The sequence below is a fragment of the Columba livia genome, chromosome 6 (assembly GCF_036013475.1).
Source record: "Columba livia isolate bColLiv1 breed racing homer chromosome 6, bColLiv1.pat.W.v2, whole genome shotgun sequence".
NCBI lineage: Eukaryota > Metazoa > Chordata > Aves > Columbiformes > Columbidae > Columba > Columba livia.
This window is the reverse complement of record NC_088607.1, coordinates 27,590,219-27,614,716: the sequence shown is the minus strand read 5'-3', so window position 1 is coordinate 27,614,716 and position 24,498 is coordinate 27,590,219. Positions and strand designations below refer to the sequence as shown.

General features: G+C 37.3%; 1 long non-coding RNA gene across 4 annotated transcripts in view; it reads left to right on the top strand.

The window, feature by feature from the left end:
- LOC110366092 (uncharacterized) overlaps positions 1 to 22,575 on the top strand; it is a 221,194-nt gene extending 198,619 nt beyond the window's left edge. For all 4 annotated transcript variants that reach the window (XR_010473534.1, XR_010473533.1, XR_010473535.1 and 1 more), the window contains 4 exons: positions 4,478 to 4,566; positions 9,050 to 9,198; positions 19,582 to 19,734; positions 21,455 to 22,575. This is a non-coding gene — a long non-coding RNA (uncharacterized LOC110366092). The remainder of the gene's footprint in view (positions 1 to 4,477; positions 4,567 to 9,049; positions 9,199 to 19,581; positions 19,735 to 21,454) is intronic.
- Positions 22,576 to 24,498: the final 1,923 nt, after the last annotated feature.

Below are 24,498 nucleotides of genomic sequence, written 5' to 3'. Positions count from 1 at the left end.
ATCTTTTGGTTCTTGGAATTTTACTACCATAGACCTAGACACTTCACACAGTTATTATTCCATAACAGCTGGGGCTGTTCAGCCTGAAGAAAAGAAGGCTCCAGGGAGACCCTTATTATGGTCTTTCAGTACTTAAAAGAGGCCTATAAGAAAGATGGGGACAGACTTTTTAACAGGGCGTGTTATGACAGGACAAGGGTTAATGGTTTTAGACTGAAGGTGAGGACATTCAGGCTAGATATTAGGAAGAAATTTTTTACAATGAGGGTGGTGAAACACTGGCACAGGTTGTCCAGAGAGGTGGTAGATGCCCCAACCCTGGAGACATTCAAGGCCAGGCTGGACAAGGCTCTAAGCAACCTGATTTAGCTGAAGATGTCCCTATTCAGTGCAGGGGGGGTGGACTAGATGAGCTTTGAAGGTCCCTTCCAAACCAAACTATTCTATCATTCTATGACTATGCGTTTTCATGTACAAATATCTAACATTGAACAAAGAAAAAGTGAAGGAGAGAGCTGTCCAAGTTAATTTCTTTTTCTGTAAATATCTTCTTTCCTCTTTGAACCTTGTTGCAGTGAGAATACTCCACTTTAGTTATAGTGAGTTATAATATAGTTTCTAATGAGTCTGAAAGGCATAAAGCAGCCTAGACCCACAAGCTGCCCACAGGAAGCCAAGCAAGTATCAAACTGAGGTTCTTCTTTAAGAGTTAAGGCGATTATATGCTGCTATAGAAGCCTACTGTGCAATTACTTCACTCTCATAGTCACAGATTGCTACTGAAATCCTTCTATCTGATAGTATTTGATTAAGCATTTAACATTTTGAATCACAGTGGACTAATACAGTTCAGGATGAATCTTAAATATTTTAACTGGATGAAACGCATCTGAGATTTTTTTTGTCTCAATATGCCATATTTTTTCACTTTAAGAAAATCTTGGGCACTTAAAAATATAGTATCGAAAATTCTATATACTGCTAGAGATGCTATAAAACAACTTAAAAAAAAAAAAAACTTTCCTTGGTGGCTCTGGCTGTTCCTTTCTCATCATGAAGTATGTATTAGCTCTTTGAGGAAGCTGAGCAGTCCCATTGTCCTGGGCACTGAAAAGCATAAAATCACTGGCAATCACTTTGCCATTGTATTTAGGGATTAAAGGACAGGTCCTAAAAAATGAGGTGGACTTTGAGTCAGAAGATGAGGTAACATCAGATAATGCAGCTAAACAGTATATCTAGCACAGATTAGCTGTGAATGAATTCTCAGTCAGTCATCCCTTTGCCAGCTTGTTTGCCAAGGTAAGGTCTTGATTTATCTTTCAGGTGGTATTGATTTCTATTTTTAATCTTGAGTTATTTTCTGTATTCATATTTAATTAAGATTTTCTGTGGTCTTATGTGCTTCCAGGAAAGCATAAAGAGCATACTGTGCACTAGAAAACTCTAGCTGGACACCTACTTGTGTGGTTTTCTCTTTACTCCTATCCTGTCACCTGAATGATCTGATTGTGGCAGCACATATTTTTCTTATAAATGTATCAAATTTCTAATGTAAAAAGCAGCGTAAAAGGATTTATGTGATGGTCTTGAGATGACTCAACTATTGGCTTGCATCTCTGCAGCAGAAGGATGTGTTTTCCATTTCCACCTTCATGTACTAGGCTCATACCCAATGCTTGGCACTGTATTTTGGTAACAGGGGGTGTTGCATTGTGGAAGATGTCATCCTGAAGCTGACAGGATGAATTCGGCTGTATTGTTTCTCCATCTGGAAGTGAAAACCCCAAGGAATACTTCATAAAGAGCAGAAGTTTAGCTTAGGACCTCGCCAAATGTTCCTAAATCCATTGCCGTGGCAATGTGTGTATGAGATGCTCAGTACATGACCACTGTGTTTCTGTCTGAAGAGGTTTTGCAGCATCACTGTCTACATTGTTTTCATCAGTGCACTGCATCTGTTGTGCCATTTGTAAAACACACAGATTTCTATTAGCAGAGCGGAAATTTTTCTTCTGTGTGAGTGACAGCAATTGTAACAAGTCAGCTTTGCTACTGCCTTCTCTTCCAACCTCTGGAGAGGTGTATTGCTGTTACTGCAGCTGCAGGGTGAAAGGGAGTTGTAGAAGTCAGTGTGTGGCATCACTGGAGCATTTAAATGCATCTGCCAAGGGAAATGCTCTTGCTGATTGCATATTTTTCAGTGATATGGAGACAGAAATTCTTTAATCACGGTGCATGGTGGAGGTGGTCACAAGGGGCCAATATTGACAGTGTAGAAATGTCTTTTAGTAAAGAAGCTTGAAGTATCAAGGGGAAATAGAAGATTTTTAGTTCATTAGGATATTCTGCTTTTAATCTGCACTTAAAAACAATGCGTTTTCTTCCTGAAATTTACATAGTGGGTGTCATCTGTGCCTGTCCATCTAACTCTTTGTTGCCTCAGCTTTTCTGTCCCTCTCTGTAACCTTATTATAGATGTCTTCTCGTTTCCTTCCTGCTCTCTTCAGAGAAAGAAGGAAAGAAATCAGTATTTCAAGTCCTTCCTTCTTATTTGCTGCTTCTTCCTTTTGTTTGGGAAACATGGAAGATGCTTGACCCTGCTTTTGAAAAATTATAGCCAAGGGCCAGAGTTCAGCCTTCTGTTTTCACGCTCTTTGAGAGGGAACACGCTGATGAATCTGTACAGATCTAGTCATAGCCCATTAATGAGCTCATTCTCACCCAATGAACAGATAGTAGGTTTCAGATGGATTTGGGGTTAGGTATGCACAAAGAAAATGCTTGTTTGTTCTGTTCTCTTTAGGCTGGGTGATTGATATTATACTGTACAGTTTCTAGTGCAGTAGGGTTTCAAGCATTGAGGTCCTTAATCCTGAAATTATTATGTGATCATTCCAAGATAATCTTTTGCCAATGGCTTTCTATATACTTCCTGATAGTCTAAATGCTATTAACATACCTTTTTGCAAACTTTTTCCTCAGATGGCTGTCAGACCATTTAAGTAGTTTTCTTCTTTAAGAAAAATATGGCAGATACTCTGCCAAACTTTTAGTGGGTTAAAACACAAAGACCTCTACAGAGATCTGGAAAGAAGCCACTTGGGAACATGATTTTTATCCACAGGGATTAGAAGGAATGATCAAAACAAATTAGGAGTTTTAATAAATAAACAAGTTTCCATCTTCATTGCTTACATTACTGTTTCCCTCTGTTACGTGGGTATTACTGTGTTTCAGGTAGCAGATGGGATACTTGTTCTTCATTAGACTTTAATATCACTTCATATATATTTAAAATTTATAACAGGTCTCATGAATTCAAATGAGATGTTACAGTCCACAGATACAATTGCAATAACAGTTATACAGCTTTTAGAAAACAGACAACCCCAGGTGTTGACTCATGAATATTTATACACATCAGTCATTATGGAAGCAAAATACGATTTGGACCTGATTCTATTCCCAATGAAATGGATAAAAAAAAAAACAAAACAAAACAAAACAACCTAATACTAGAAATTATCTTTTAAAAGACCCCTGAAAAAAACTAATAATTTTTCCCCATCCCCATGTGTTTCCCCAGAAACTGGGATGGGAGAGATGGATCAGAAAATGAAAACATGACACTGTATTTTTTTTGTTATTGGGAGAATACATGCTTTTCCTATATTTGGAATATATTCTTATCTTAAGAGATGTAAACAAACTGTTGTTTGCACACAAAATTTTTAAATTTTGTCACAATGTTTGAATGTAAGCAAATATTTTTTTTTAATTATGCCAGTGGAAGTAAAAGCATACAGATTTTTTTTTTAAGTTAGTAAAGATTTTGTTATGGTTTTATATGACTAGAATGCAGCCAAATTGAATTTTTTTCATTTAAAAAAACCATTCATTCACACTTGGAAATTTTTGATTCCAAAATACAATTTCGGGAATGTTCTAAAAGTGGGGGAGTGGGGAGGGAGGGTGGAAGGTCTATAACTGAAATGAGATAAAAATAAATACCTGGTAAAGTATGAGCTGTAGGCCAGATTATGATTTTATTTGCCTCCTTGTAGATACCAGGATATTTCCATAGAGTAGGTAACATTGTTAGAGATTTATCTTGTGGCACTGAGATCAGTATCATGCACATGATTGCCTGAGAGTGCAGAGATGAGATGTAGGAATTTTGATCCATTGAGAAAGCCAGGCGGTTTACAAATCAGGAAAACCCAACCAAACCCAGACTTTATATGGAACTTACATTTTCACTCTTTCCTCATCTCTATGTTTTACTCCTGAAAACAAAACTCTATGAAACCAGGAGACAGTACAAAGGGTAGGATAAAATGCTTGTGGCAATAAAAATGCATGAAACTACATAAAAATAAATGAGGTATATTTTATATAAATTTAGGATGTAAACAAAAGCTTGAGAAACACAATTAATTGTTTAGAAAAACCCATATATGTTCTTTATTTCTAGTGACCATGGATGATGGGGGAAGTGATGCAGAATTGGTGACTCTGTTCTACTTCTTTTCCCAGTTGTCTGTCATTTTCCTGCATTGGCAGGTAAGATATTTAAGTATTAAAGACCTAATTATCAGCTCAGTCAGAGAAGTCTTATCTGTCCCTCTTCAGAGTTAAAGAACTGTACTGCATTACAGAAGACAGTACGCAAGTGCAGTAGCCAGCAAAATCAGAAATTATCTCTTCAACTTGATGGTTCTCGAGCAATAGAGAAGAGTGGATTTCATGACGTGATATCTGTATTATTTAGAGGATCAGAATTTTGTATGTGTTCAGTTGTCTTTCAATTTTCTATCTTTTGTCAGCTTTCAAAAGTAGCTACAGTTTCAGGAGCATTACTTGAGTAAAACACATAAATGTAGGAAAATTTCTGCAAATATGGCAAAAGTGATACTTTAGTTCACTGTGACTTGTGTCGAGCATTTACTATTTGAGAGTTTTTTGGATAGGCATTATCTATTTGTGATAAAGACTTTGGATCCCTGAAGATTTACAGAAAGCACTTAAGGATGTTATTTCTTTATTCTTCGGTTTAAAACATTTCACACTTCATTAGGTAACAGAAACAATATCTGACTTTGGTGTTTAAATTTTAAGCTGGATATAGAGTAAAAAAACTAATACTTTGATGGAAAAAGAATTAGCTTGGGATTTATTTGTAATGTGCAGTAGAGCCAAGAAAGAATTATTAAAGTTCTGCTTTAAAACATATACAAGAAGACATACATGAAAATTCTTTCCTATGCATGATCAGAGAAAAACATTAAATAGACTGCCCCTCTGGCTATTATATAGGCAATTTCACATTTTCTCTCATTTGTTTTTGTTAAATATATTTTTAATAAAATGTACAGGCCTTTTGGAGGAGCATGGTGATGCATAGGTAGAGGACAATGTCCAGGTGACATGTGGCATTGTCATTACTTTATTCATTGCAACTGTGTAAGGAAGGGCAACCAGTTTTTCTCATGCAGTCTTGGGACTGATAATCAGTTACAGGCAATATGGGATTGTTTTCACATCTGAGAAGGGATTTATCTCCATGGGAATTAATGGCATAGAAGAGTCAAAAGGCTGTTTGCAACCTAAAATCATGACAGAGCCTCATCTGTCTTTGGATATCAAGGTAAAAGTGTACGTGGTGGCAAAAACGGTGAGGTGTCTTTATATCACTAGGGAATACATTTTGTATTTACTTTTTAATGGCTGACAGAAGTCTGCAATATCTAGAGAAACAGCTTATTGCCTATTGATTTATTGCAATTTTTCAAAACAAAGCAGAAAGTACATTCAGTTTTCTATGGACTCAAACAATTAAGGCAAATTTAAATGGGCTAAAAACATTTGTCTTTACTTATGCAGAGAAGGGATTAGGATTCACATGTAATAACATAACCTTGATGTGAGGCAAAGTTTGAGCTCTGTGCTGCACAATGATTAGAATTCATACAGAAGTATTGCATAGAGATTAAAGATATTTGAATTTATATATTCTAATTAATTATCAACCAATTATGGCATAAAGACACCATAAGAGAAGGAAAGGGTATGAAACACCAGTTGCTCTGGCACTTACTTTGTTGCTATAAGGACCATCCTCTTTAGTTACAGTTTCATGACTGCATTGCTGGAGTTGATAATTTATAGCACACAAGAGGAATAGGATTGTGTGGAACCTAGTGAAATTTGGATTTTAAAAAGAAATGGGGTAACTGAATGTGTGCCATGTTCAGATTAGCGATTCAGATGTAAGAATAGTTCTCCAGAAAGTCAGTAATATTCTTTGAGAAAATCTAATTGAAACATACCAGCAGGACATTTCATCAAAACAGCGGTGCTGGAGCCTGATGTGTTCTCTAGCCACGGAGCAGGGTTATGCAAATGAAGAAAAGCTTTGCCCTGTCCTCAGCAATGTGCTTTAACTCTGATGCAGAAAGGCCACAAGTGGATCTGGAAAATAAATGCTTGCAACAGCAGCATTTGAGGAAACATTACTGTAGGCAGGATGGCAGTGTGCTTCATTACTTTAGTCTGTATTATTGAGGCTGGAAAGCACTGCATCATTTGGAGCTGAGAAATCTAAGTATTAGCAAGCTAAGGGAGTGTCCTGGTTTTATCAAAAACAAGACTAGTTCTCTTTTAGTGAATTTTCCTTTCAGCTAAGTTCTTCTAGGTAACTGCACTTTCCTGAAGATAGCTGCATATTTTTCGAGATGCTGTTCACTCCAGGACTGATAAGATAACCAATGAAATGCGGAAGAAACTCATGTTTAGATTTATGACTATAATAACTGTCGCGGTTGAGACGGACAAATGACATGGACCAAGTTCTTTCAAGATGAAAGTAATAGAATGCCATTTATTGCTACAAGTGCATTTTTATACAGTTCTACCAGTTCATGTGTCTTTTCGCTATTGGTTACAAGTTACAGCACTAACATCTCATTGGTTAATTTTTCTGTCATCCATGTTATTCTTATATACCCTTCTCTCTCACGGGTACATCTCTCCTCTCTCCGGATACTCCTTTACTCCCATCCTTCTCAAGGGTAAATCTTAATATCTCAAGGCTGATCTCTACTCTCATATTTTCTGTCAAGGATTGCACAGACCCGCTGCAGTTTCCCACAAATAACCAAGAAGACTGATAAGATTTCACACATCCCATCACGAGAGGGGCCTATTTGCAAGAAGGGGTGGATAGGACAGGTGACTAAAACTGACTAACTGAGCATTCCATCCCATATGCATCATATACCTTATAAAAGATGCCGATCACAAGGGTCTCATTCTCTTTGACTGCGGCTGGCATCTGAAGAGGGCTCTGCCACCTGTGCCTGTGATCCAAGGCCTGAGACCCTGCATCCCTGAATCCAGTTCTGGTTTGCTGTGAAGTCCTGCCCAGGACTTCTGGGTTCCTGCCCTGCAGCTGCTGGAGTCACGCCAACTCCATAATGGGCAAAGCTGCTCTACCCCAGGACATTCAAGATTGGTTTTGTGTATTTTGTATATTTTCTCTATTTATTAGCGGCATTAGTCAAGCCTTTAAATCTTTTCAAACTTGCAAGGCTCTTTCTACCTAAGAGACTCTTTTCCTTATCTTTCTATCACCCTTTATGTTGTGTGGGGGATTAACAGAGATCATCTGCCACTGTTTATTGTCACCTTGCAATTAAACCTTTGACAGGGAGGAATCCCAATTCCTCTAATTCCGTTACCAAACCTGGCAACATCCAAGATGCAACAGGGATGATAATTCTATATAATGTGACTACACCATTAATCGTAGGAAAGCAAATTGCACATAGACAATAAAGCCATTGTCAGACCAGTCGCTACTGGCCTAGAGTAGTGTGCAGCGCTGGCTTCTCCTGCTGCTTACACTGCAGCCAGCCAGCTTTTGCAGCCTGGGGTTAAGTCAGCATCACTGCCTGGTGAAGTGTTCACACAGAAATAACGGCATCCCGTTCAGCCTGCCGTTCTCTTTCCCTTATGCCTTGCAAAAACATATAAGGTGGCAGTTTTCTGCCCCAAGAAAGGGTTGCTTTTGGCCAAGGTGGTTGCAGGTGGTGGTGCAGCCGGTCCCGAGGAACGGCTGCCGCTTCCTGCCGGGGCCGCCCCGGGCCCGGCCCCGCTGCTCGGGCCGCGAACTCCCAGCTCCGCCGCTCCCCCTCGTGGCTGGAAGACACCCACAGCTTTCCCGGAGCCTCCTGCGGGGAGGCTGGCAACTCCGAGCGTTTTCCCCGTGTTCCGAATGTACCAGAGAAATCGGAACATTTGGTTTCGGTACAGTTTATTCTCCCTTAAGGAACAGCACGTTTATTTTCATCTTCTCTCCCAGCCGGTTTTCCCCTGGTTCTGCCTGATAGCAGCAGCAGGAAGTGTGAAGAAAGTCAAAACAGTCCTTTGCATGATTTAAACGCAGTGTTTCACCCACATTTTATGTGCTGAACAAAGACTCTGCCCGGTCACGTTCAGGGGGATGCTTCAGCCCAACAGATCGGCAGTGCTTTCCTTATCCTCATCATCATCTGCCACTGAAGGCTCCTACTTAGGAAGGTGTATCTGAAAAGTATTTTGATGGCATTGTTCTATTTCTATAACACCTATGTTAATGTGTTCTTCCAGCACCTTAGCAGGCACCTTAGCAGCACCTTAGAAGCAATTTCAAACTATCAGCCTTTAGAAGCAATTTCAAACTGTTACCATGTTGGTTTGTAGAAGGATATAAAAAGTGCAGCAAAGTCAAGAGCATTGTGATAAGTGCATTAGACAAGTTTCTTGTCAAAACTTTCATCTGAAAAAGCAGTTGTTACTTCATATAGTATTTAAATGTATATTTAAATTCAAAGGGTAGTTAGAAGTTTTTGGGGAAAAACAACTCATAACCTAGCATATCAGAAATTCACATTAATTTAGTATGCATTCTTGTCTGTACTTTTGCTTCTCAAGTGGAAACTATGAGTTAACTTGATTTGAAGAGAGAAAAATGACAGATAAGTAATTCTTATGTTTCATATTAAAGGCCAGAGTGAAGAAAAGCACGTGAAAGGCGTACCAAGAGAGCATGGCAGCATGCACAAGCCTATGAGAAGGCAGAGGTGGGGAAAAGTCACAGAAAAATGTTGACAAAACCCCAAGAGAGTATATGTGAAGAAACTATGGAAAATAAAGGCAAGTCAAAGAAAAAAAACACACAAGTTTTAATGTTTTAGTTTTACTGTCAGCAACTGATGTTTATGTTGCTTGATATATAGAAATTATAAATTTTCCTTATTTATCTGACCATTTATCCAGTTTATATCTCAGCATGTTTTGATATGAACTTTAGATACTACCGGTAAACAAAAGGAGAGTATCAAGGTAATAACTTACCTTTGCTTTACCGATTTAATTTTCTCCCTCTCTTTTCACCATGACCTGGAGCTAGTACTTTGAATATCCTTGGCTTCAAAATACAAGACAATTTATTTTTATGTCAAGATAGCAAGGGATGTAGACATAAAATAATACATTCTTGTGCTTTACAGTTAATACTGGTTTCCTGCTTTTTCTTGATATCTTGACATCTCTTCTGCCTGTGATCACCTCTGCATGCCAATTAGAAAATACAGAAGCACCATAAATACAAGTTTTAAAGAACAATAGTATATTGGACAAAGACAAAGCTACAAAACCACTTGCCAGGCTCTGAATGTCTCTTCCTGGAGCTGTTCTGTGGTTCTGATTAAACTGATTGAGCTGATTCTAGGTCAGCAGATGAGAGATGCCTTCTGAGTGTTATCAGACCCTCTCTCATTTTCACAGCCACCCTGTTTTCCTGTCCACATCACACTGATGTATGTTTGTACACACATTTATAGTACTGAACACAAATGAAAGGAGAAATAGTTTCTGTAGAATTATAGTTAATGTTCTATAGGAACAAAAAAAGTGAAGTGTGTTTGGACGAAAGTGGTACTGTACTATCATCCCATTGTTGTTATCAGAATATTTTTATTCCTTAGTTGTCTTTTGAAACTATACAGAGTGTTCTTGGTGAAAAATTAAGGATAATAAAGAGAACAGATAGGAATAAACATATTTTCCCATAATAAAGTCACCCACAGTCCTTTGATATAGTTTGCTAGTACATGTGTATATGTAATTTTGGAGGCAAAGACGTTCAGATACGCCTCCCTTCAGTTTAAGGAGCACATCAATTTTCTAGTTTAATTTATTGCTTTTATTAAATAAAATGCACTTAGTATAATAGATGATGTCTTTGTTATCTATGTGGCTTGAAAGATGGCTAAAGTTTGGCAGCAGTACCACTTCTTTTCCTCCTTATCCCAAGTTCAATTCAAATTCTATTTTTGTGACACAAGTGACAATCTACAGTAATTGAATTATCGTAATTTAAACTACAAGCTCTTTAATTTCCAGTAATTTAGATGCAACTAAGGGAGACAGTTTGAGTTAAAAATTTTGGGTTTTAATGTTGGAAGTAATGTATATAGATACAAAACAAACTTTTATAATTTGGTTTCTATTACTTTTATGATCCTGTTATGCTCTCTGTTAGGATGGTATTACTTGAACTGTACTCAGAATTCATAAAATTGCCACTTAGTATAAGGTTAGCGCTGTCATTGTTTGAGTCCTCATAATCTTAGAAATCTGTGTTTAGGTTTTTATTTTGTCTGGCAGTAAAAAATAAGAGAACAAATATTAGGGAAAAGACTGCATTTGTGATGAGAGCTAGCTAATATTTTTTATCAGCTTTATTTTCTGCTTCAAAATTTTGGCTAGAAGGTGCGTCTAGAGACTTGGGATAACCTCACAGCTTTGTAGCTTTTTGAGTTCTCAGGAACTGGGGAGAATTATGTGCTTTCTTTTTAGAGAGTAGTTTCCAAACAACTATCTCATGCCACACCAAGGCTGGGAAGAGAATGTAGAAAACAACAGAAAGCAAAGAACCAGTTAAAAACTGAACCTATTGTTTTTGTGTTTAAATAGACACAGAATATTAGGAAATGATTAAAGGAATTACTACAAGAAAGGCAGGTAATTTGACCTTTTTGGCTTCTGCTAGAATGCATGCCTTTGGGTAGGATTTGACGTAGAACATCAAAAGTACACAAGGGTTCTCCAAGGAGAGTTCAGAGTCCAACGTCTTCCTCAGTACAGACACTGCCTACCTTTTAATAGACATAATCATTTTGTCAGCCAAGAAATTCTGCATAACAATAATGTCATAGCAGAGCAAATCTGTTGGATTTGGGTTTCAAGGAATGGATGAAAGTAATTATTTTCCTTAATTAGTTTCCCTACCCCAAGGGTTGGTTCGTTTCTCAGTTTTTAGCAAATGTCATTCTGATCCGTTTGTGTCTCCTTATGTTTGAGCAACTGGAACACTGATGTGGGGGTACAGCAAGGACATTTTTTTATCTCAGTAGCAGAAAACAGCTCTTGCAGTAGTTACTGCTGGGTAGTTACTGGTCTTCCTCAGGGAATTTGGAGTCTGCAGCAGAGCTGTGAAGAGAGTCAGGGCTCCAGTCAGCAGCCTTCTGCTGCGCTCGAGGAGAACCGAGAATGATGCTACTTCATATTTCATCTGTGTTAAGATAAAGCAACTAGGCAGCATTGCTTTAAATACAAGGCATTCTCTCCTACCTACCCTGACTGCCTCCCCAAATTCTTCCTGATGCTCAGTCCTCTTATTTGGATCCATTCATCCTCCTACACTGATTTTTTTTCCCAAGATTTCTTCTGTGATGTGGTGAAAATTTGACTTCAGAGCACTGTGGAGGTTTGAGTCTAAAATACAGAAAGGGTTATTTTTGTTTTCTTTTTAGAAAATTGCTTTAATTTTTAAACTATTTACCATAGGCATAAATAATAATTTTTAATACCTAAGAGGGAAAAATAATAAACTGATTTGTGTACATAAAATAAATATTTCTGTCTAGTACATCCTGCATGAGGTACATAGCTAGACATCTGGCCAATGATCCACTTCTTTTAGATAAGTATTGCACCTATTTTATGTTAACTATCTGCACAGAGATTAATTCCATCAGAGGCAAATTAAGCAGTATCCTCAAATATCTTAAGCTCAGTGTACCTCATATTGTTAGGTTAGATTTCATGTCAAAAGATTGACTGTTCTGCTTTTTCATGAAGAAAAATACCATAAAAAAGTCCTATATAATGCAATGACAGGTGCTTAAGTCAAAATATCTCTGCACAGTTCAATAGGCACAGGAAGAACCTTGCTAATAAGAGATAACTGTGTTTTTTTTCCTGTAGAGGTAGATAATTTCTATAAAAACACAAAATTTGAGGAGTCCAGTAGTGACTTGTTTCTTTTCTTTGTCTGTCAACTACAAATCCATTTAACTTTTTTTTTTTTTTAATGCTAAATAACAATTGTGACAAATATTCCAGCATATCACATTTTTGTACTAAAGCCCCAATCATTTTTATTTATTTTTGAAATTAGATTGTATTATGACCTTGCTTCCCCTGGAGAAGTCAGGGGGTTCCACGTTCCCTGCCTTCTGCTCTGCCAGCTGTATCTCAGATACTGTCAGAACCAAAGTTATTCTATTACTCCCTGTGCTAGCCCAGAAATGTGGAAAATGTTCCCCCTAGTTCTCCCCACTTAGTCATGCCTTAATTGATGAATGTAATGAGTCAGTCTATATCAATGAGTGATCACCTAATTACTTATTGAAAAGAATATGACAACACACCTGAAATAGATTTGGCTATTTAAATACTACTTGGCTTTTCTGAGGATAAAATGCTGTTGTGATGGTGTGGCATGTGTCTTCCCAGCATTGGCACTGGGTGGGTGTACTTTGTTCGTCTCTCAAAGCTTCTGTGCTCTTTTTACCAGACTAACGAGGTTAAAACAAGGTTGACGGTATCTACAACGTGACTGTAGTCTGAATTGCCTAAGGTCAGAGTGCTCCTAGTCTGGTGTGCTCTAACTCCTCACAAGTGCTGCAGTATCCTGCTCTCTTCTTGCGACTCATTCTAGAGGCAGCTGAGTTTTCCTGCACTGCTGTTATTTATATTAAAAATGCAAACACAGGTCTATAGATTTTAGAAGTTATTTCTTTCACATTTCCCTTTCAGATGTAAGTGAAGTGGATAAGTAATGTGATAAGATCATCAGATTGCACATTAAATATTCTTTAGAGAATTCAGTGAGAGGCTATTAGTTTTATGATATCTAATTCAATAGAATTCTAAACAGAAATAGGACCACATCTTCTAAGAAAATGTCTGACTAATTTTTGTGCACTTTTTAACCAAAAATATAGCTTCCAAGGACTGTGCATTTATATGCATTTCATCATAGTTTCTCAGAGGTCAAAATAGTATGCACACTACGCAGCTGAGATACTATCCTTATCTTAAATATTTTGGAAACAGAACACTAGCTCTGTCAGTTAAGTATAAAAAGTGCAGTATAAAAATAGCAGTTGAGACAGTCTGGTTTGGTGTACCTCTTTCACCTGCTAGTGAAAATGCATTTTTAAAATACTTTCACAACACCGGTGTCTCCTTATGTGATGTTCATTTAAATAAATAGTTCTCGAGTATATCCAGCAACTTTCAAAGGCCAAGATGAGCACGGATGAGAACTGATTCTTAATCAAATGGAACTTCTTTAAGCCTATCCAAAGTCGAAGCAAGTACACACCTCCACAGTGGTTAACCGGGAGAGCTCATTAATAGAGTGGCTGAAAGGAAAGATCTTTTAACTTAATAACATTGTGAAGGAGGTTACAGTAAATTGGAACTTCCCACCTTCTGATTCCGTTGAATAAAGAATTTTAATTGAGAAGGCTCGTAATACGTTGAAGCTCTCCTAACTGAAGATGATAAAAACTGACACATAACATGCAGTTTCAGGAAATAGCTGCTTATAAAATATTAGAATAGCCTAGTATAAACAGCTGGATTTTTTTTACACTTGTTCTGCAGCTGTAAAGGGACAGAAGAATCATGGTTCCTTCCTTCATGTGCTGTGTAATCTTGGTGTACAAATGTAGCCTTAGCGTATGTGCATTTTTTCATTATCACCACTCATTTATACCATTGGTGCCTATTATGCCCTGTATGTTTTTTATTCTCTATAATCCATTTATTCTCTCTGTGACTTTGCAAATGTACTCCATAATGCTTTGAAGCTTAATCCCATAATTAAAGGACATAGTTAAATAATGAATTCTGGCTTGCTTATGCTGAAGTGGCATGTACAATCTTCAACCATTAAAGTACATCTAAAAGCATATTTCACTTGAAGTAGCAAAGTATGAGGTAATATTTTCCAAAGAAGGACTTACAGCTGCTTATTTGTGACATACCAGGTAAGCATGAATATCAATATTGTATATTATGCTTTGGCTGGAATATACTTCACTTAAGAGTAATTTTAATTTCATCTCTATTATTGCCACATGACAGTAGAAACACCTTTCCTGTTTATTAAACAAAAAAGACTTAATTTTAACAGTACACCAGGTTAACAACCCACAACTGGTTGAAGAGGCAGTGAGATGTGCTGAATCAAAATCTAAACATCCTACAGCACAAATTACTCCATAGATAAGCAGGTCATAAGCTCATTCAAGTGTTCTCCATTTACCAGTTTGTTCTGATAGCTGCCTTCATTCAAGAAAGCTGTCCCAAATCTCCTGCCACAACAAAGTCATCCTGCTGGCTGAACAATAACAGACTAAGTAATCCTGCCTGTTGCCAGAATTCAGCAAGGCACAGGTGGAAGTTACAGTCATCAGATGTCTGAGCAGCAGAATACCCTGCTTCTAGTTACTTACTGAAGCATTTCACCTGGAGGATTACTTTATCTGCTTGATCTCTTGAATTTTAGTTTGAAATGGAACCCCGGTGATTACTTTTTATAATTAATGGTCCGTCAGACATCACTGTGACTTCCCTTACCTTGTAGCCATGGAAAAAAAACCAAACACACAAAACCAAAACAAAACCCAAACAAACAAATGAACAAAAACAAACCACCAAACAAAAATTAATTAACATCAAAATATGAGTTCTTTCCTTTTTTAAATAAAAAGCTGCATCTGATAGAGTGTTATATACAAGTACTAAGTGAAATACCGTCTGTCCTGTGAGTGAAACCCTGAGGCTAGAACAGACCGAATCATAACAAATGCTTCACTAACTGCCAAAATACCTGTAGGAAGCATGACCTTGTTGGGTAACTGAGCACATGTAATTTTGAATAAAGTCAGCAATATCATGTGCATTACTTGAAAAATGTTGAACAAAATACTGTAATGTGGCAACTCTGCAGAGGCTATGTAGGGTAAGGGGGGATTTCAGGCAAACATGAGGGAGGAAAAGAAAAAATGGAAAGGGTTCTATTGAGTCTGAGGTCTTGATTGGAGAGAAGGGGATCAAGAGAGGGTCTATAAGCAGTGGGAAGTAAAGTTGGTGAATTATTCAAAAAGTACGGGCCCTGCCCAGAAGTTCTTGGCCTCAACACTGGTGAGCTATTTGAGTAGCAGGAACTGTCATCCATATCTTTCTGTCATCTATCCATATCTTTCTCTCTCATTCTCTACCTGGAAGTAAGAGAAATCTTTTGGTTGTCCTATTGTCTTATGTGGTCTTTTTGCTTTTGGCAATCTCTACTGTGAGGGGAAAATAAAGAATCAAAAACAGTGTGCTTTCTTTCCATGGACAGGTAGCAACAATCCTGTAATTTGAAATCTTTTGGTAAATGGAAACAGGAATTTAATGGTCTTTCCCTTAGAGTTTAAGAAAAGGTGCTAGACTGCAAAGATTAACTCTCGATACTGGTGTTTGTCCTCGTGTGTTCCTTTTGAATATATTTTCTGAAAGAATTCCTGTTATGGTAAGCTCAATTTTCTCACTTCCTAATTACTACTCTTAGTAAGGTCAGGTTGTAGGTTGGTTTGTTATTTGGGAAGGCATAAACTTAATATTACTTAAAGGCTGTTAGAGTCTGTAAAGTAGAGAAACAGTTCCAGCAGGTAAACATTTTTACCAAAAGTGTTGAAGTCTGTTCTTAAGGGTCTTCCCTTGTGATATCCCAGACTAATGATATTCTGTCAAAGCACAAGCCTTGTAGCAACTATATACACCTGTATATATATTGATATATATACACATATATGCACAATTTTTATCTTAATCTTTGTGGATCTTTAGAACAGGGTGTGAAGGGAAAGGAGGAGGGAGGGACAGATGCACGGGGGAATCCTGCTCAGTCCCAAAGTAATCTGTGTTTTAAACAGACAGAGGGTAGCAACAAAAGAACCAGCTTAAACGGAGAGTAGCAAAAATACATGTATCAAAGTACATTGTACTGAGGAAAATTTTTAGAAGATTCTGTGACCTTTGTAAATAACTGATCTTCATTTCTGAAAAGCCAGGTGTGTATACAGGTGCCATAAGGTGAATCATCAAGACAACCTGCAGCGCATGCAGCAGCAGTAAATTCAGTGCACTTATTTACTGTGTCAACACTAAACTTTCCGTTGTTTGTGATCTCTCTTGTGGTTGTAGCTTCAACTATGGTAGGTGCCATTCCTGCTTACTGTAAACTGGCACAGCTGAGAAACCAAAGCTCCTGTCATTTAATCCATAGTGTATACATATGCATCTATACGTATGGAGTGCCACATACTAAGTGAAGGGTTTAGGTTAGGGATCATCTAAAATGCAATTTCAAAATGACTTATGTCTTTCATGTCTCTCTTAATTATGTTCTTTAAAGAAGCAACAGTACCTCATTTTCCCAAGTTTTGTTTCTTTAAAGAGTTTACATTTTAGAAATTAAACGTGGAGCTCTTTTTATGCAGCCATTGCAGGATGTGCTTATATCTTGTTTTGAACACTGGCACTGAATTTTAATTCTTCTCCTTTCCTGACAGCAGTACAAAGTGCAGCTCTAAATGTACACTGTTAATACAGAAAACTTGAGATGTAAATGACTGTTAAGGCTGATGCAAAATTATCAATGTGACAAGCATGCGGTTGTGACTGCAGAACATAAATTTTGCAAAAATCGTGGTTTTAAAAACACGTGCATCACGCTGCAAATACAGCGATTCATTTTCTTAAAAATAGCTGCCTGTGTAAAGACTGTGGTTGCATATTAGCTCTGTGGCATGGAAATGACAGGATGCAAGTAAGTGTTCAAATTTTAAAACTGTGCAGCCATTTAACTACAAATTATAAATGTCTTACAGGGCAAATTCAACAAAGTGATTCTTTGTACAGACATAAAGCAAGAAATGCTTAAACATGAGGAAGTGTTCAAACATTTATGATTTAGTGGGACCTGTCTGAAAGACCAAATAATAAAATGTCTGTATGAACACTGGAAATTTTGTTTGTACATATGCAAATAATTCCTATTGTAGATGTTTAGCATGCCATTAGGTTTTCTTTAGTACTGAAACACAGGTACCTTACTTTGCATCAGGATACTCTGATTGCAAGTAAACAGCTGAAGGATACTGCTACCACCAGTTTCACATCCCCCTGTCCTGGTACAATCCCAAAATGATAAGTGCCAGCTCTAACCAACTCAGGCTCAAGGAATAAATCATTGCCATTTAGAAGTATGTGGACATGCTCAGCTACAAGACACTGCAGAAGTTCTATTTGTGGCAGACAGCTTTATTAAGTTCTAAAAATATTTTGATTACTCAGCACTGATTGGTTTTGAGCACGGGGCTATAAATTAATAAAATCATAAAAACTGACATTTTGACTACAGGGGGAAGATCATGTGTGAAACTGAAAGGAAGCATCAGCACTTTTTTTCACTCTCCTGCTGTAGATACAGACACCTATGCGGAATGTCTCATATAACAGCCCATAATCAGATATTCATTTTATTTATTATAATAGATGACAAAAGACATCTGGGAGTGGGGGAAAAAACCTGGGATTTCCAGATATAGTCTGAAGAATATGAACTGACGTAAATATTTTGCAGAAGAAGAATTTTTTCTGTTTGTATTTCAGATTTGGGATTTGCTGCTAAGTTCAGCGTGATGCAAATCGACAAAAGCATGATGCAGAGTTGTTAGTGTCCATAGAAATATTTTCCTTGCTTTTATTGGACTTTTGATCAGCATTTGGATGGGATAAGCAATAGCTTACAGTAACTTACACAGACATTGTTTCTGCTATTATCAAATACTCTGGAAGCCTGGTTATGATATTCATTTGGTCTCTATTCTGCCATGAAGTAGACATATCAGTTAATTGGCTATCATCTGCAATTCCTTTGTTTGTACAAAGTATTTGTTTCACAGTAAAAAAAAATAGAGTTTATTTGTTCAGATTAATTACTTAAATGCATCTAAAATATAGTGGCACAGGGGAGAAATTTGAGATCGTTTTACTAATTGCTTAGCAGATTAATGGAAGTTTGAACTCCAAAATTACTTCTGCTCAAAACTTCTGCAAAGCAATAAAACATACAGAGTGAATAACTGAGTGTTCTCTCTGTCTCTAGTTCTTGTTTTCTCTCTTTTTAAAATGAAGCTGCGTTCAGAAAAGGTGATTTCAAAAACAAAAAATTCAGTCTGTATTCAGGTAGATGACATTCTGATGACACATCTAATGTGATAATGCTGAATTTAACATATCATGTGGCACCCATTAGATGTGTCTGAAGTAATTCCTATCTCTGGCTTCCTGTTTTACAGAAGATATGTTGATGTGCATCATCTTATTATTATTGAGAGATTATAATTCTGAACTTTACTTATATTCACGTCATTCACACAAAGCAGCTTATCTGTGCACATCTACTTCTTTTCACAGTTGGGAAGATAAATGTATATTTGGTAGATCAGGTCTGTTTGATTTTTGGCTGCTGATTACAAAACCATAAGCTTAGTAAATTGGATTTTAGTGCAGTTCTGTTTGAATAAATTCAAGGAATCCAGAGGAACTGTAAGCTCAGATGTGATGGGCATCAGCTATAGCTAACAAGGAAAATGGCAAAAATGGATATCAAGAGAGAGGGTTATAAGGGCTGAATTTTGCTTTCAAGGAGGAAGTTTAATGACTTAGGAGAAATACCTGCATAATTATCAGTTAAAGCCCTCACCAACTCATCACCCTAGTCTTAAAGAATAAAGGCTTCCAAGCTTGTTGGACACCTGTCCCATTTCTGAAGTCCTCTTATTTTCAGGAGACATCACAGACCCTGAACTATGAGCAAGGGGACATGTATCTGGAAGTATTGATATGCCAAGGCTCTTACAGTATGATGTGACAAAATCTTAGTCTACCACTTTGGGTTTCCAAATTTTAGATGACTTTACAATTAATTTTTTTTTTAAGGGCTTCTTTCCTGAAGGGCTTATTTAAGAGCTTTCCAGGAACACTCATGCTATGTATTACAAAGCAGCAAATCAGAATGAAAAGTGGTAACCAACCCATATTGTTTTAATATAGTTACTTTATGGAGCATGTGCAGCTAAAGAGATTCAACAGCTCTGATGGTAACTCTGTCATTAACTCTTCCAGACCAGCTGACTGAGAGATGCTGCTACATCCAATGCTGAGCACATCAGCCCCAGGAACCAGTGCTCCTGGTGGCACCTCCACCACTGCAAACCCACACCAGAATGGAAAGCCAGGCAAAGACAGCAGAAGTAGAGAAGAAATGGGGGCAAAAAGGTATCCATGTACAAAAAATGTCTTTCTCTAATTTGCCTCCCTGGTAACTACATTCAAATGTTCTTCATTAAAACCATGCTTAGTACAGTCCTTCTTAGTACAGTCCTCCTTACCCTGTGGGTCATAGATAGAAGGTTTGTGAGCAGAGGTAATCTGGAGGTTTATAAAATCTTCTGATTCCATGTAATTATATGTTGAAAGGCTAGATGAATGTGAAAGCACCATGCAAACTGTGAGAGCAATATTCCACAAGTATTGTTCTATGGGTCTTTTAATTCCGGGTTACCATATTTGAATCTGCTTAAGTCTGGTGGTGTATTACACCAGTTCCTGGTGAAGTTGTTTCTGAAATTTTTAAAGAATTTTTCTTCGTGCCTTTTTTAAGGAAAATATGAAGCCGTATTATACATAACCCATCTTGAGATTTTACACTAAAGCTGGTAACATCTGTAAATACATCTTTTTTTTTTTTTTCTTTTATTTTACATAATATCAGTGAGTAGGAAAAGAGAGACCAAAATAAGGGAAATTTTGTAGACCTAAGCATTCTTTTCAATATAAGTTGTTGCTAATAATGGGGAATTCATTAGCTGTTTGGGAATGCTCAGCTGACATCCTTACCAAGTATGATCAAAATCACTTGAGGAATTTTTATTCATTATTAAGGCAATTTAAATGATTATGTTAGGACTAAAAGCAGTTAATATGAAAAGTTGAAGCTTTCTGGACCCATTGGAAGCATCATTCTGATGCCTTTTAGAATTTGCAGAAATCTCATGTTTCTAGAGGGCTAAAGGAAAGAAATTTAACTTTAACTTCAGAAGTCTGAGAAATACAATTGCATTAGAGTTATTTCTTTATGTCATAAGAGATTTGGTGCCCACAAAATGAAGCTGGTTGCAAGAAAATACTACTAAGGCACTAAACCAATGAAAAAATGAGCAGTATAGAAGAGAGGGCTGCTGAAGGTTGTGAAAGGTCACATAATCCATCTCTCTGCCTGAAGGAAGGATGGAATAGTGCCTTTAGGGGAAACCTTCAGGCAGTATGCTTAGCATCTTCACTAAAAGTAGTTAGGCAGAAAAATGTAAACCTCTCTGATTCAAGCAAGGAAGACTTTCCACCCCTTCCTTGGCTTTTAGTCACTGATGGGGGCTTATTTGCTCACCTGTGTTAGCAGGCAGCTGAAGAGGACAACATGGAAGATAAGGGTCCCACAGGATCTGGTCACAGACATGCAGCCTTGTACATGACCACTGTAGCTTCAAGTGGCAGAAGAGGAGGCAGGTTTGCCTCTTCTAACAAATCATTCACTGCACTACTCCTCTCCAGAAGAGTCTTCTGTAATTGTATACTCTACCTCAGTTCTTACAAAAATTTTTATCATCATGTCTGAATATTATCAGGGTCTTCTCCAGTTATCTCCAATTTATTTGACTACTGGATTTCCAGAGTTTCTCTCTGTCTTTGCATGGGTATTTCTTGTGGTTTCCCTGTAAGGGGCCTGGAGAGGATGGCAGAAGTGTCTCTCAAATATGCCATACTTATACATTATTCTTATCTTGCTGTTGTCCTCTCAGGATACATATTTGTGTAACATCTTTTTCTTTTGCTTTCCACATTCCCCTCTTTAGAAATGTCATTGCCAACAGCACCTAATGACATTCTATGCAAATATAAGGAGAAAGGAAATAAAATTTTGCACTTTTTCTCCTTGCAGAATTCCTGAGTCACAGAGATGATGAGGAGGATACTGAAGAAAGACAAGCAGACCAAGATAAAATCACAGCCATTTTCCAGCTGGAGGAGCCTCCCAGCTTAGTTAGTAACAAAGACTGAAGTCCAGACATGCTTCTAATAAGGCCAGTATTAAATCATCACAATTACTTTACCTTATGGTAATGCTACTTCATCATCATGGCACAGCTATAAATACAATATTGTAACTACATGTTTTCCAATAAATTCGGTACATTCTGAAATTAAGTAAGGAAGCCAAATTTGTGATGCCACACAGTGACACATAGCAGTTGCTGCTTGCCACAGCAACCGCTCTTAATGAAAGCAGTATTAGAGGTTAGTGTTGATTTTAATTTCAGAAGAGAGACAGAATTTTCTTCTGAAATGATATTTTATGTATTCCACTATATCTGGGTCAGTGTAGTTGTTTAGTGTATGTGGAAAATAGACTATAGTGTACATATTACTATGAAGAAAGAACAAATCCACTGTGTAGCACTGACGTTTCTTTACTATTATATCTCTTCCCATCAGGTAACTTTACAAAGCCTGATTGGGCAAACTTGCTCAGAAACCAATGCCTCTTTTCCATTTATACAATTTTACTAAAGCCCAAAAGAAGGCTTAAAAAGCTACATCCCAGGCGATTATAGGAATTTGTTCTGGAAGGATATAAATGCAAACATCTGATCTTTTTGAAATATATTCAATTCTGCAATTCTAGTTAAAGTCCATAAGGATCAGATCTTGTACTTTGCATTTGTTATAAAAGATTAGGGTTTCCTTTTACTTGTTACAGCCTGTTTGTAGTGGTTTTAAGAGCAATCTGCAGATGTTTACAAAGCTATGAGACTAAAGCAGTGTTTTGCTTTATTTGCACTGTTTTTATTTAGCTCATTCTCTTTAGCTTCTCTGATTCAATTCGCTGGACCATGAAGTATTGAGGATCTTCTGGGAAAAAATAGTCTGTGTGGACCAAAAAGGATAAAGTTCAAAGACATTAGAAGACATGGGTGATGTAGTTCAGTCTTTTCTTAAAGGAAACAAAAGACACATTAAAAGAGTAGTCTACCATTATAGACAGAAGCCTGGTAAGGTAAACAAACATGTCACAAAAGCAGGGGAAAAAGGTCCAATTCCTCTTTTCAGGGTGAGATAAGGTCCTTGTTTTTAGATAGGAGAAGCTGGTGTAGCATAGGTACAGCAGCTTTTGTTAGTCACTTCTCTCATACAGATACATTTTGAAAGGTGAATTAGGTTGAGATTGGGTTTGCAAGTGATTTGAGCACCCGTGGGGTTTACAGGTTTTGTTTTGTCCTCAGCCGAGACATACAGCCAAGCTGTTGGACGGCTGGAGGTGATACATTCATGGCATAAACAATGGCAAATTAATATGTACAAGAAATACAATATTCTTCCAAGAAAAAAACATTTCCCAGTGTTACTGGAGCTTCCTCAGAGATCTGGCTGAAGCAATTCACCAGGATCTTAAAATAGTAACGCCAGCGTGACGTAAAAGCCATCTCAGAATGTTTCTCATTCCAGGACCCCTTTGATCCTGAACCTCCCAGATCTTTCAGAGAACTGCAGAGCTGGAAACCCATTTAAACTTTTCATTTGGAACAGCAGCATTCAACTGAACTGACATCAAAGTAAACTGGCAAATGAGCTATGCATTTGCATGCAGTTCTCTCACATGTGGGTCACTCAGGGAAATAATGTGGCCTTGCTCAGCAGGCTCCTAGAAACTGCCACTCAGCTATGCTGTGCTGGAAGTAATTTAGATGTATTGTGCTTCTGGGTCCTCTTCATTCTCCTGTTCCCAAAAGGCATGATTGCCGGTGGGAAAATATTCAAAACTGATATTTTTGAAGGTGACTTGAGACTTCAAAAGCTCTTCATTGCCAAGTTGCAGGGCAGTTTGCTTCTCTAAGTCAGCAGAGAGCAGTGCTATAAGATAAACAACAGCTATGCATAACCGTTACCTGAAATAGGTTATATACAGACAAGAAAAATGCTTAGGCATGTAGGTAATAAAATTCTACAATGCAAACTGGAAATCAATAGAAACACATAGAGTGATAAAAAGAGAACAATGGACAAATGTGTAAGTGAACAGGTGGATCCTGTTAGTAATTTCTGACTCTTTAATCTACCCGTTCCTGGATTATTTGTTACCTGATATAAATGTGCGTGTTGTTTTATATGTTGTCAGTGCATCACATTTAAGTAACATTTTGGACGACACTGCATAAATGATGTCCCCATTATTATTGTACTGTATCACAGTAACAAATTCAATATTTTATCATTCCTGCTTGGATCCCACATCGAACTTTGTCAGACACGTGACTTTCTTCTTCATTTGTTTTGCCTTCAGTGAAAATTTTCTCATATTCTGCCATTCTTATCACTTTTAGACAAAGAGAAACTGTCTGCTAGGTAGTGACTCACTAAAAGGAAATTAACACTTCTTTTACTGAAAGGTGATATTAGCAACAATAAATCCTCCTGTGTCCTTATTTATCTATCTACCATTTACTAGTTAATTCACAGTTCTGTGAGAAGAGCTGTGATGTAACCTATGATTATCTAAAAGCAAGTTAGAAAACATTTGGATAAAAAGAGAATTGTTTTTTAGGGCTCTTCTTGTATGTATGAAAGATGTTGGTCATCTATTTCATATTTTTCAGAATTATTTAAATCAGTATGTTACATTAAGCTTCTTTACAAAACAACTGGGTAGGTTTCAAAAAATTCTAGAAACCCACAGCTCTCATTGAGGTTAATAAAAACTTTGGGATACTAGACTTTTCAAAAAGATGACAAGTGTCTTTGGGCTGTAGTGAAAAGGGGCTCTAGAGACTCTAACAAGGGCTGTCAAACTCATTTTCATCAGGGGCCACATCAACCTCACGGTTGCCTTCAAAAGGCCAAATGTAATTTTAGGACTGTACAAGTGTAGAAGTAGTTACATTTATACAGTCCTAAAATTACATTTGGCCTTTTGAAGGCAACCACGAG